We start from the raw sequence: 12,631 nt of genomic DNA on the forward strand, positions 1-12,631 counted from the left end.
TCTGGGCGCTAATAACCTCAGCTGTTGATGCGCAAAAATAATAATAATAATAATAATAATAATAATAAATGGGGAAGGGATTAGCTATGCGGTTAGCGTATTGGACTCCCACGCGGAGATCCCGGGTTCGAATCCAGCTGCTGACCCTTAAATTTTCTCTTCCTAGGAGCTTCTTACAACTCACTGTCCGGTGATAGACAGTGTTGTCTGTAACGAGAGAACACTGTCCGGAGACCGGCAGTGCACTGGAAAAAGCTCTGGGCGCTAATAACCTCAGCTGTTGATGCGCAAAAATAATAATAATAATAATAAATAACTATAATAAAAATAATAATAAATAACTATAATAATAATAATAAATAACTATAATAATAATAATAAATAACTATATCCAGCAGCTGACCCTTAGATTTTCTCTTCCTAGGAGCTTCTTACAGCTCACTGTCCGGTGATGGACAGTGTTGTCTGTAACGAGAGAACACTGTCCGGAGGCCGGCAGTGCACTGGAAAAAGCTCCGGGCGCTAATAACCTCAGCTGTTGATGCGCCAAAAAAAAAAAAAAAAAAAAAAAAAAAAAAAAAAAAAAAAAAAAAAAAAAATAAATAAATAACTATAATAATAATAATAAATAACTATAATAATAATAATAAATAACTATAATAATAATAATAAATAACTATAATAATAATAATAATAAATAACTATAATAATAATAATAATAAATAACTATAATAATAATAATAATAAATAACTATAATAATAATAATAATAAATAACTATAATAATAATAATAATAAATAACTATAATAATAATAATAAATAACTATAATAATAATAATAATAATAAATAACTATAATAATAATAATAAATAACTATAATAATAATAAATAACTATAATAATAATAATAAATAACTATAATAATAATAATAAATAACTATAATAATAATAATAAATAACTAAAATAATAATAATAAATAACTATAATAAAAATAATAAATAACTATAATAATAATAATAAATAACTATAATAATAAATAACTATAATAATAATAATAAATAACTATAATAATCATTCCTTTAAAATAAATGAAAATTATGACCCGTACATTTGAGGTACTTTAGGCTCATTTCAGAAAAACTGACCAGTCCCTATCTTCCGGCAGACTCTTTAATCGAAAAGTTTTCAAATAAACTATCTAGACCACCACGAGTGCAAGTAAATACAGCTCAATGAAAATCGTTTCCGCGAAAATCTTAAAATTGAAAAATTCCATTATTTTCCTTGTTTTAGTAATTTGTTCTAATTTTGCAAAATATAAGCTGTAAATAATTATTATTTAGTCATTATTAATGCTAAGCAAATTAAAAATGACAGTTGCCCTTGCGAGGATCGAGGAACATATTTTACGGAAAGATCATGTATTGATCATGTCTTGAAATTGGTCCACGAGAGGCATCTGCACACATTTCTGTAAGTACATTACACACACTGCATCACTTTCACTAACTATAATAGAATTGGGAAGGACTAAATAAATATTTTTTTAAAAAAAGTATGCTGTTTGTTGCATAGTAGTTTTCATAGTTTTGTCAGATGAATAAAAGTACATTCATGCAGATGTTAATGATGATGATCTTTGGACTAAGTCAGTATAATTTGGAAACGGATTAGATTGATTTTTGAGGAAAATGCCGGTGAATCTCTCTCCATCTTGGGTTGAAACTTTTAAATCTGTAAAAGGTTCAAAAAACTGAAAGCTTAAATAATTTCATTATTTCCTAATACTAGATCCTCAAAAATCTACTGAATAGTAAATTGTTTTTCGATTTCATGACATATTCTGATGGATTGTTAAACACAAATAGCGGTCTGGTTTAATTTCTGGTTTTGTTTTAAACTTTTATTCGACTGTGAAAGATAAAACAATAAACCGTTTGAAATGTAAACAAAAAAATAAGACAAAAAAAATACCTTTTGTTTGAACCTTGAAAAATAGGTAGAACAAGAAATGGACAATAAAATATAAATTTAAAATAGCCATCATCGTTTCCATACGTACTATATATAAACAATTTGCTTTTATATTAGATTTTGTTCACCTTTACAATTTGTCAGTTGTAATTCGAACATAGTAAATCCATGGAATATAGAACAGAATGCACACTGTTAAACCGACCTATTGTCTATCGCCAAATGGTTGTTTATCAGAACTATTGGTTAATATCTAAAATTCTAGATATTGATAGAAGGCGTTGTTATTTTCGTTAACGTGGATTTTTATGTTAAGCATAAAACCTCTGATAAGTGACGATAAGTTGTCTAGAGTGTATTTCTTATAAAGTAAAGTAATGTAATCGCCTATTTTTTCAGGCGGGGCTTAACGTCTAACTACCAATTAGGTGTCGTGGACGGAGGTGAATAGCAAACGTACTTTACTGTAAATTTCTTTTATTAACCATTAAATAAAATCCAAGGCCTATAAACCGGGAAGCGAACCCAGTACCACAATGCTTATTAGCTTTGCAATTCTCGCCTCTAACCGCTCGGCTACAGTGGCGTAGTGTATTTTTTATATGTTAGTTTTAGAAAAAAAATAATTAATTGAAGTTTCTAATTAGTCCAAAGATCATCCTTAACATCTGAATAAATATATTTTTTTTTCAGCAACCATGTAGGGAAGTTCTCATTACTCAATTAAAATCAGGTGTGTAATGCCCAACTTCCCACACTAGTGGGGGGAAATTCCCATTAGTGTCACTTTCCGCACAAGTGAGTGGAAAAACTTTATTGTGCTTCCTTGATATAAGAAGTTTTGTTATTAACATAAATATTTTCTGTAAAACTCTTAATAAGCTTATTTAAATTTATTTTATTTAAATAATTAAAAAACGAATATTAAAAAATAAAATAAAAATTGAAAGGAATATAGAAATAAAAATAATACTTTAATAAATAATTAGATATTTTTAATTATAACAGTTAAAAAGGTTATAGTGTTACCTTATAGAAATTTAAAATGGATTCTAGTGATTCCTACTAAAACACTTCTCCATCAATAAAAGAAACAGCAGATAAGTAATGTAAATAATTGTAATATAACAATAAATGTTTATAATAAATAAATTACTTTTTGTAGACTGTAAAAATGAAATTTTTAATTTTTTTAGTTAATAAATCTAATGGTTGCAGAAAAAATATAATATTTTTTAGTTAAGTATTTTCCTCACACTCGGCAATTTGCACTTGCACTCGCCTCGCTTCGCTCGCTCGTGCGTGCAAACCCTGCCTCGCGTGAGGAAAAGTACTACTTTCCACACTTGTTAAATAAATAACTATTTATAAATCTGACAAAATTATGAAAACTTTACATTGCTGCATACAACATACATTTTTTAAAAAAAATATTTATTTAGCCTTTCTTAATTTGACTCTAGTCAGTGAATCTGATGTAGTCAGTATGTATGTATAATGTACGTTCAGTTGTAATGTAACAGATGCCTCTAGTAGACAAATTTCAAGACATGATCATTGATTAAATGTGTGCCCTGATCCTCGCAAGAGCAACGGCATTTTTTTAATCTCCTAGAAAGATTGTTTGAAATAGCTGGGTCTTGTGGAGCAGTAATATGAGCTTGTAGGAATGCAAGTACAGGATCACAATTCGGTGCAACAATGTGCAGGTGGAGGGGAGTGCAGAGTAGTTTCTTGAAATGCAGGAATATCATCTGCATTGTAAATGATGTTCAGGAGAAAAGCGAAGATACTGCCCTAAGGTGTGCCGGAAAAATGGAGGATCTACGAGCCAATGCGGACCCAGAAGGTAAACACTAAAACTAATTACTACAGTCTGAAATATATATTCTAAAATCTTCATTGATGAACAGAATTTTCACCAAAGACTATTTCTTATCAAGTTGCTATTCGTTTAAACTATACGAGTTTAAGGTTTCTAATAACTTTATATTTTTAAAGCTAAAGATGAAGGAAAAAGAACTACATTTAACAAGAGCAATGTCATTACCGTTTAGTAGAACATTAATCTTTACCTACAGCCAGATCTGTGACAAAAGTAGAATTGTAATTATTGCCTCTACTATAACAGCTCTGTGATGGCATAGATTTGAAAGAGTTTTGATAATGATCTCTATTAGATCGATACAACATGTAAAATAATGATAAAGGAAATAAATTCTTCTTGAAGATTATTATCACGTTCATTAATCGAATAAAATAGTTCGGTTCTTATGGCAAAAAAAATATGATTAAAGTTTATACTTACTTTTTCTCTACACATCATTTAGTAAACTTTTGTGACAGAGATGTAAAGTTTGGCCTTCTTTATTATCTTTTCCCTTACTATGGGTGTCATAAAACTGATATAAATATATTTCAATTTTAAAAGAACAACTTCCCAAAACTTGCGACAGGTAATATTAACTTGGATACAAAGTTCGTTGTACCATCACTACTCCAAAAAATAAGAAATATTTAAGTATTTTTTATTTTTAATGAATTTTATAATAGGGAAATAAACTTTCAAAATTGAGTTTTATTGTTTTAATTATTTACTTATTTATTGCTGAGCTTGAATTAGTTATAATTAGTTAAAATAAATAAATAATTAAACGCAAATCATTTTTGTTATTACATCGGAAACTATTGTAGCAGGTAGGTACGGAGGGCAAAATTTAATCTTGCGGTCTTCCCGGTATGGTGATCTCCTTTCTTATGCAGGCCAACAGGAATGGTAAGAGAACTTGTCCCATAACCGGGATTGAGGTAATACACAACCTCATATTTCTCCATTCTGCTGAGAGGTAGTTAAATATAGTCATCCTCAGATACTTTGTTTTTTTAAGGAAGAGGCATACGGCGCTACGGAGCAAGATATTCTTACCCAGCACTTTCCTAGCCTAGCCCAAGACCTGCGATCTGCACAAAAGAATGGTTGGAAAAACGGAGCTTACAAAGTACCGGACGAACCTTTTAAGTAAACATTCTTTCCTAATTTAACTCCGTTATAGTCGATCCCAAGCCCGGTTGAGAAATGAGGAGGGGAAAGCCACCTGAATGGGTTGGTAAAACCCGGCCGTCTCAAGAAGTAAGAGTTATGTTTTAGAAAGTATTATTAACTCTGAAGCGCTACTTTGGTAAGCATAGATGCCTAAAGGAGGCAGACCCGCCACAATGCTGTAGGCCAATCTCCCATAAAACTGAGATAATAATGAGATGGAAAGAATATTTTGAAGAACTTCTGGCAAGAGGGGATGACGAAGAGCATGATGCCCACTTTAGTGTTGTAAAAGAGCACAGGATGATGTGAATGAGACTAATGGTGATGATGATGGCAAATATGTAGAAAGAGAAGATATGTATAATGCACTTGCAAAGATGAAATTAGGAATGTCAGCAGGTGACGATAAAATTGCACCAGAAATGCTGAAGTATGCGGGAGAAGAAGCTGAAGAAATGCTGTATAAAGTTAATTGAACTTAAGTAATATCAAAGTAACTGAATAAAGTAATTATCCAACGCATCATTTCTCAAATACATCCAAAGCTTAACAACAATTTCTGGCAGTTCGACACTGAGAAAACCTTGTTATGAAAACTTCGAGACATCGGCGAAAGCAAGCACTTTCGTTTCTGAAAGCACTTCCATAAAATGTGTTGAAACACAGTTTATAAAGATTTTTAAAGAGTTTTTGACCCAAGAAAAGAATCCAAAAGGGTTAAACCCATCTTAATTAAGAATAATGGGTACAAGAGGCATATATTTAAAAACAAATATTTGGAAGTAGCAACCATAAGAAGGTAAGTCGAGGAAAGAAGGCGAGAGCAGTTCACCATTTAAAAATAAAATATAATTTAATCACAGTTTCAATCAGATATTTCTTGCTAAAATATTTTTTTAAATAAAAATAATTGCTTACTTTAAAAAGAGGACAAAACAAAAACAAAAAATAACCTCTCAAAAGGTATCATATGTTTGCTACCGATTATTATCTGAAATCAAAACCATTCCCTTTTAAAGTGTCATTAAAAAGAACAATTAATTTACTCTGATTTCTCCAGAGAATCTTCTACATTTAGAGACGTATTTATTTACAACTTTTCTATTTACTCTAAATCATCAGATGAAATACTGTAATCAGTTAAAATAATTAATGGCGTGCACCAAATAAAAATTAATTTTGTATTAGGTAATAATTAGGTAATTTTGTGTTATACGAAATGTAAAAAATATCCAATCAGAAATGCCAGAATGTTGTCTTCAACTTATAGATATCTAGTTAATATATTTTCTTATGAGTTAAAATTCTCTTCAAATCTTCGACTAGAATAAAAATAAATTCAAACAAAAAAGGATGTTATAAAGACATAAAAAAAAATACTGCACTACTAACTTATTTTTGTTTTGACAATTTTAATGGGCACATTTGTGAGAAATTGAACAATAACATATCTTGAGCTTTTACTGAAAGAAATTTCTAGTAATTTGTTCTGTTTAAAAAAAAAATCATTCATTTGTAACCTCATTCCCCTAGCGGCAGTTTGAGGAAAATCAATCCATCTGTAGCCTTCTGGGCTTTAGACTCGCAGACAAGGTTATTTAAGACCAAAGTGCGAAAATAATTCATTAGATAAAGTATTATAATTAAAATAGTTTAATTAAATAAGGGAAAACAAAGCCAATATAAATTTTATTATATTCACAAATATAATGCTACTGAAAGTCCTTCCACTAGGCTCTGTTGGTCAAGGCAAATTACAATGGTTATTCCATGGAGAATCAGTTAGTATTAACATAAGCCTTTTTAAGTGTACGATAGGCGTATTAAACATTTCATAAGGGCATTAGAGATGTTTTTTTAAATTTTCTTTCTTACGCTAGGTAAGTAAAGTGTCGCGATATTTTCAAATTTTTCTATATCACCGAAAATGTTTTTGATATCTTTTATTTCGTTAAAGTGTTACTAATTCCTTCCCTCAATGCTTACACAATAAGAATTTAAACAGAGAAATTCAATTTGAAACTCCTTTAATACGATTTTTTTTTTTTTTGCAATAAAGCAGCCTACCTAAGTATTTTGAGATTTTGAAATAAAGTGGTAGACATTTTTGTTCCTAGTAATGTATAGTAACTGTACACTGAATTTTTATTTTTATTTTTTAAAGGTGAAAATAATTATCGTGCTTGAAAAATCTCACAATGCATGCAGGGCTATGAGAGGGACACACTTAGCCCTAACAACTTGCATTGTTCTACTAGCAGTACAGCCAGCGGCTACCTCGGGATCTACCTCCGCTAACCCTGGGAGATTATAATTCACAGCGAGAGTCTGTGTAACTGTATGGGAGGACCAAAGAGAGGGAGTAGGTGAGTGAAAAATTGGGGAGGAAGAGAAAAGTGTGTTGAAGTCGAAGCAACGATTTTAATTGATGTATTAGAAAACAAACGAAAAACAAATGGAACCATTGCAAAAAGTTTCCGTTTTTTTATTCTTTTGTTATACACCTGAAGTTTGTATGCAGTTCCGAACAACTAGAATAGCTTTTCTATTGTTCTCTGAATACTAAATTCCCAAACAACAGCAAACACTAACTCAATTTAATTACCTAACTTTGTTGATTTAGTGAAACATTTCCCTATCAGGCACAGATTCTTGTTAAATCAAAGAATAAATTAGCATTCTCTCTAAAAAAATAAAATAAAATAAAGATAAAAAAGTTTATTTTTAAAAATGGAGAATATAATGTACAACTTTGAGCAGACAAAGTATTTATGGCCTAGGTGTTGCAGAAGTGAAATCCTTGCAACCGAAATATTATGAAGAAATGGAGAAAAATCATTTAGAAATGAGGCACCACAGTAGCCGAGCGGTTAGAGGCGTGACTAGTAAAGCTAACATGTATTGTGGTACTGGGTTCGATTCCCGGTCTTAGGCCTTGGATTTTATTTAGTGGTTAATAAAAGAAATTTACAGTAAAGTACGTTTGCTAGTCGCCTCCGTCCAAGACACCTAATTGGTAGTAGGACGTTAAGTAATCGCCTGAAAAAATAGGCGATTACTTTACGAGTATGTAGATATCGATTGCTCCGCCACTATATTACTCATATTAATATCTTTGTTTATGTCTATGTTATTTAAAATCATAGTATTAACACTATACTTATCTATTTTTTCAGGCGAGGCCTAACGTCCAGTTAACTACAAATTAATTACAGTGACCGGTGACGGAAGCTCATACTATAAACAATTTTTTCTAACAAATAAAAAGTAGTCATACGCGGGATTCGAACTGGGGACCTCCCAATTACAAACCCACTCTCATAACCAGTAGACCAAAACCCACTTGCCCCCACATAGTCGATAATCTTCAAACTTAATGTCAAATTCACTGGAATATTAAGAACTTGACTTTTTTTTAACACTTCATTTATCGTATAATTCCAAAAAATATATAAAATAGAAAGAGAAGTTATTAAAAAGAAATACAAAAAAAAGTTAAATAAAGAGAATTCCATTTATTGGATTTATTGACTACACTCGCTGTATCTACTCTCTGTTCAAACAAATTTATCATCAAATAGAAGCTAACTAACTGTGAAATTTGTCTTTCCTGAGAAAAAAGTGTTTAGTTATGTTTATACGAATTATTGTCAACTTGAGAAAGTCAACGCGAAACATTACAATCTAAGAATGGTAAGTGTAATGTAAGATTCTATCTCCTGCATAAATTACAGTATTAAAAATATATTTGGAATTTCAAATTTGACAAAAAATTCGATTGAAGTTTCGGAGTTCTTTTTGTTTATTTATAAAATAGCACAAAACTTTTAATAAAATAACAACGTAGTAAACTGACATTAGTTGCCGAAAACATTAATATTAATATCATTGAAATGAATGGATAAGATATCAGATTAAATTTTTTTTTTAAGAGCAGTGAATGTTGTGGCTGATATACTAAAGATATCGATTTTTGTAACCTATCTACAAGGGTCGTTTGAAAAGTCCGTGCAAAAATAAAAACTACTTAATTTTTGGGGGTAAACCTTTTTTATTTTTCAACATAGTCTCCTTTTAGGCTTATACACTTCGTCCAACGCTGCTCTAGTTTGTTGATCCCTTCCGAATAATAGGATTTGTCCAAGTCTGAAAAATAGCCATTCGTTTCTGCAATCACCTCCTCGTTTGAATAAAATCTTTTTCCCACCAGCCATTTCTTCATATTGGGGAACAAATAGTAGTCCGAGGGAGCCAAGTCTGGAGAATAGGGGGGATGTGAAACGAGTTGGAACCCTATTTCTATTAATTTTGCGACCACAACTGCTGAGGTGTGAGCTAGTGCGTTGTCGTGATGGAAAAGGACTTTTTTGTGGGCCAATCGTGGGCGTTTTTCTTGCAGCTCGGTTTTCAAACGGTCCAATAACGATGAATAATATGCACCTGTAATAGTTTTACCCTTTTCCAGATAGTTGATGAGGATTATTCCTTGCGAATCCCAAAAGACAGTCGCCATAATCTTTCCGGCCGAAGGAACGGTCTTCGCCTTTTTTGGCGCAGATTCCCCCTTGGTAACCCATTGTTTAGATTGTTCTTTGGTCTCAGGAGTGTAGTGATGTATCCATGTTTCATCCACAGTGACGAAACGACGCTTAAAGTCCTGCGGATTCTTCTGGAACAGCTGCAAACCGTCCTTGCAACACTTCACACGATTTCGTTTTTGGTCAAGCGTGAGCATTCGCGGCACCCATCTTGCGGATAGCTTTGTCATGTCCAAATGTTGATGCAAAATATTATGTACCCGTTCATTCGAGATGCCCACAGCACTAGCAATCTCACGCACCTTCACTCTTCTGTCATCCATCACCATATCATGGATTTTATCAATGATTTCTGGAGTAGTAACCTCAACAGGGCGTCCAGAACGTTCAGCGTCACTTGTGCCCATATGGCCACTCCGAAAATTTTGAAACCACTTATAAACTGTTCTAATCGAAGGTGCAGAGTCACCACCATAATGTTTATCAAGCTTCTCTTTAGTCTCCTGAGGCGTTTTGCCTTTCTTAAAGTAGTGTTTAATCAACACACGATTTTTTTTTGTCCATTTTTTGAAAATCACTCGACTTCCTCGATTCAAACGAATGCCTAACACAAAGAAATAGACCGATGTGGCTGAAACTTGGTGTGTGTTCTTCCAAGAGATGCTACTAACTAAACATAACCTCGATACGCGCCAGTGGTGCTATCTCTCTGACTTTGCACGGACTTTTCAAACGACCCTCGTACCTTTCAAAAACATACAAACAATTACATAACGCATGACAGAAGGAGACAACTTTTTTGGACATCAATACTAGCTATACTTGCTTCTATACTAGTAAATGGTAAGATAAAATAGTAACCAAATAAATACTGTAAGAGAACATATAAGAGTGATTTTCAGATATTCTTTTCACGGCTAAAGAGCCGTTCAATCATTTCATTCATTAAGAGTTCTGATTTAATTTAAATTAAATACTGATTCAATTAAATTAAGTTCTGATTCAATTCTAATTTTGATTTAATTAAGTACTGATTTAATTAAATTGTATTTAATTTTTGAAAACAGTTTTCACAACCAATTTTCTTTTTTTATTTTATTACTATCTCTTAAGTGATTTTAGAGTTAATGAACCCATTTTAAGGTAAACTTTCAGAAAAGTTAGTTTATAAATAGGTAAAGTACTGAACTGCTGACCTGTTGGAAACTATCGATAAGGGGGATAAGGAAAAAAGTAATTTGACCATTTGTATTCAACAAGCTTAACTGTAACCTAGTTTGAGTTAATGTAATAGATATAAATGTTTCTAAAGGTTACGAATTAAGAAATATTCCTAAAATACCTTTAGAATTTAAATTCACAGTACGTCCCAAGAAACTAAAATTCATATAATTTGATACATTTTTATTTGAATAATAAAATTACTTATAAAAATAATAATAAAACTTGTAAACTACACAATAAACAAACGCGAAAAATAACTCTAAGTATTTTTGACAACACTTAGTATCGTTGATTAATTTACAATTTATTGACATGAATGCTGACCCGAACATATAATACGATAATTTTGGAGATTAACGTTCATTGAAATAATTTAAATTTATTCATTTCATTTTGCGCTACCTTGGGCTCTACGTAGACAAACGACTCACGTGGAACCCACTCACTAGACTTAAAAGACAAGCAATGACATCACGGGCGAAACTGCTTTACAGACTATTAGGACGACGCTCCAAATTACCCATTGAACTCAAACGATTAATATACAACACTATCCTCAAACCTATGTGGACTTACGGGACTAGAGCTGAGGGGTTCAGCCAAACCTACAAAACATACGGACAGTACAAACATTTCAGTCAAAACTTCTCCAACATATAATAGACGCTCCTTTCTTCGGTGACCAACCTCAATCTTCACAACGACCTTAACATTCCCTTCATAGACCAACACGCCAACACTAAATACCCAAAATTCCACACTACTCTCTCGACTATCTCTAATCCTCTTGTACTGTCTCTTGCTTCCTCTGACATCCCTAATACTCCTCGCCGACTGAATCGCCAGTGGCCCCGCGACTTCCTTGTAGTCTGAAGGTCTAAACGCCATTACTCTCCTATCTCTCCACTCTCCAATAAAGAGTGCTACCGCTGGTTAGTTTCTCTCCTCCTGCACCAGTTCATCACTCTCTCCATATTTACTTATTATATACAATGTATACAGATTGTAAATTACAAAAAAAATTATTCATTTAAAATAATTAGTCCTTGCTAAAGAAGTTCTACCTGAAATTTAATACTGAACCAAACAAATTGCTCTGACTGTGAAAAGTCGTTTTTGAATTACGGTAGATAAATACAGAAACAAAACAGACGCACAAAAACCACTTTTCCACACTAAGAGGATCTCAAATCGGTCACTTCCGGTGGAAACAAAATCTGTACGATTACAATACCTCCTTTTAAAAGAGAGGAAGAGTAAAATGCTATTTGGATTGGATGTGAGTTGAATAAACTCAATAACTTAAACATAGAATAGGTTCCTCCGCGTTCCGTTGACGAGAATGGGCGTTAACAATGCCGAAGGGCGGACGTCTCTAGCTCATAAATAAAATGCTGAATGAAACCCTTGATGGAGTTCTTCTTTTTTCTTTTTAGTAGGTCTTTTTTGTAGAGAATGGTTTAGGGAACAATGCGGTGAAAACGAATTCTGGTTGTTGTACAACAGTGCGGTAAGCAGAGTATAATCCAAACTTCTTTGACCCAATCGGTATTGATCACTTACCAATAACGTGCCTGGTATTATTATTCTATTTATTTATTTATGTTTATTTAAGATCCATCACCAAACAGTGAGCTTAAGAAGTTCCTAGAAAGAGAAAAATCTAAGGACCAGCAGATGGATTCAAACGCGCAATCTCCGCATTGGCGAACAGTATACGCTAACCACTCAGCTGATCCCTTTCGTAAACAACTATTCTATTTAATTATTTGGGAAAAATCGATTATCGTATCCACGATCTATGACCGATCTTGAGTAAAAGTAATGTAAAGTAACGCGTATTTTTTTTTTT

The 12,631-nt window shown here is 32.2% G+C and overlaps 1 protein-coding gene and 1 long non-coding RNA gene across 3 annotated transcripts in view; one reads left to right on the top strand and one right to left on the bottom strand.

Moving 5' to 3' along the window:
- Positions 1-12,631, bottom strand: part of nAChRbeta2 (nicotinic acetylcholine receptor beta2) — a 53,010-nt gene that overhangs the window by 16,331 nt on the left and 24,048 nt on the right. The window lies entirely within an intron of this gene.
- Positions 6,605-9,229, top strand: LOC141451067 (uncharacterized). The gene is made up of 3 exons (XR_012456519.1): positions 6,605-6,798; positions 7,182-7,383; positions 8,194-9,229. It is a non-coding gene; the product is annotated as an uncharacterized lncRNA (long non-coding RNA).

Source organism: Rhodnius prolixus, unplaced genomic scaffold, assembly GCF_049639745.1.
Source record: "Rhodnius prolixus isolate KJV_2025 unplaced genomic scaffold, Rpr scaffold_8, whole genome shotgun sequence".
Lineage (NCBI taxonomy): Eukaryota > Metazoa > Arthropoda > Insecta > Hemiptera > Reduviidae > Rhodnius > Rhodnius prolixus.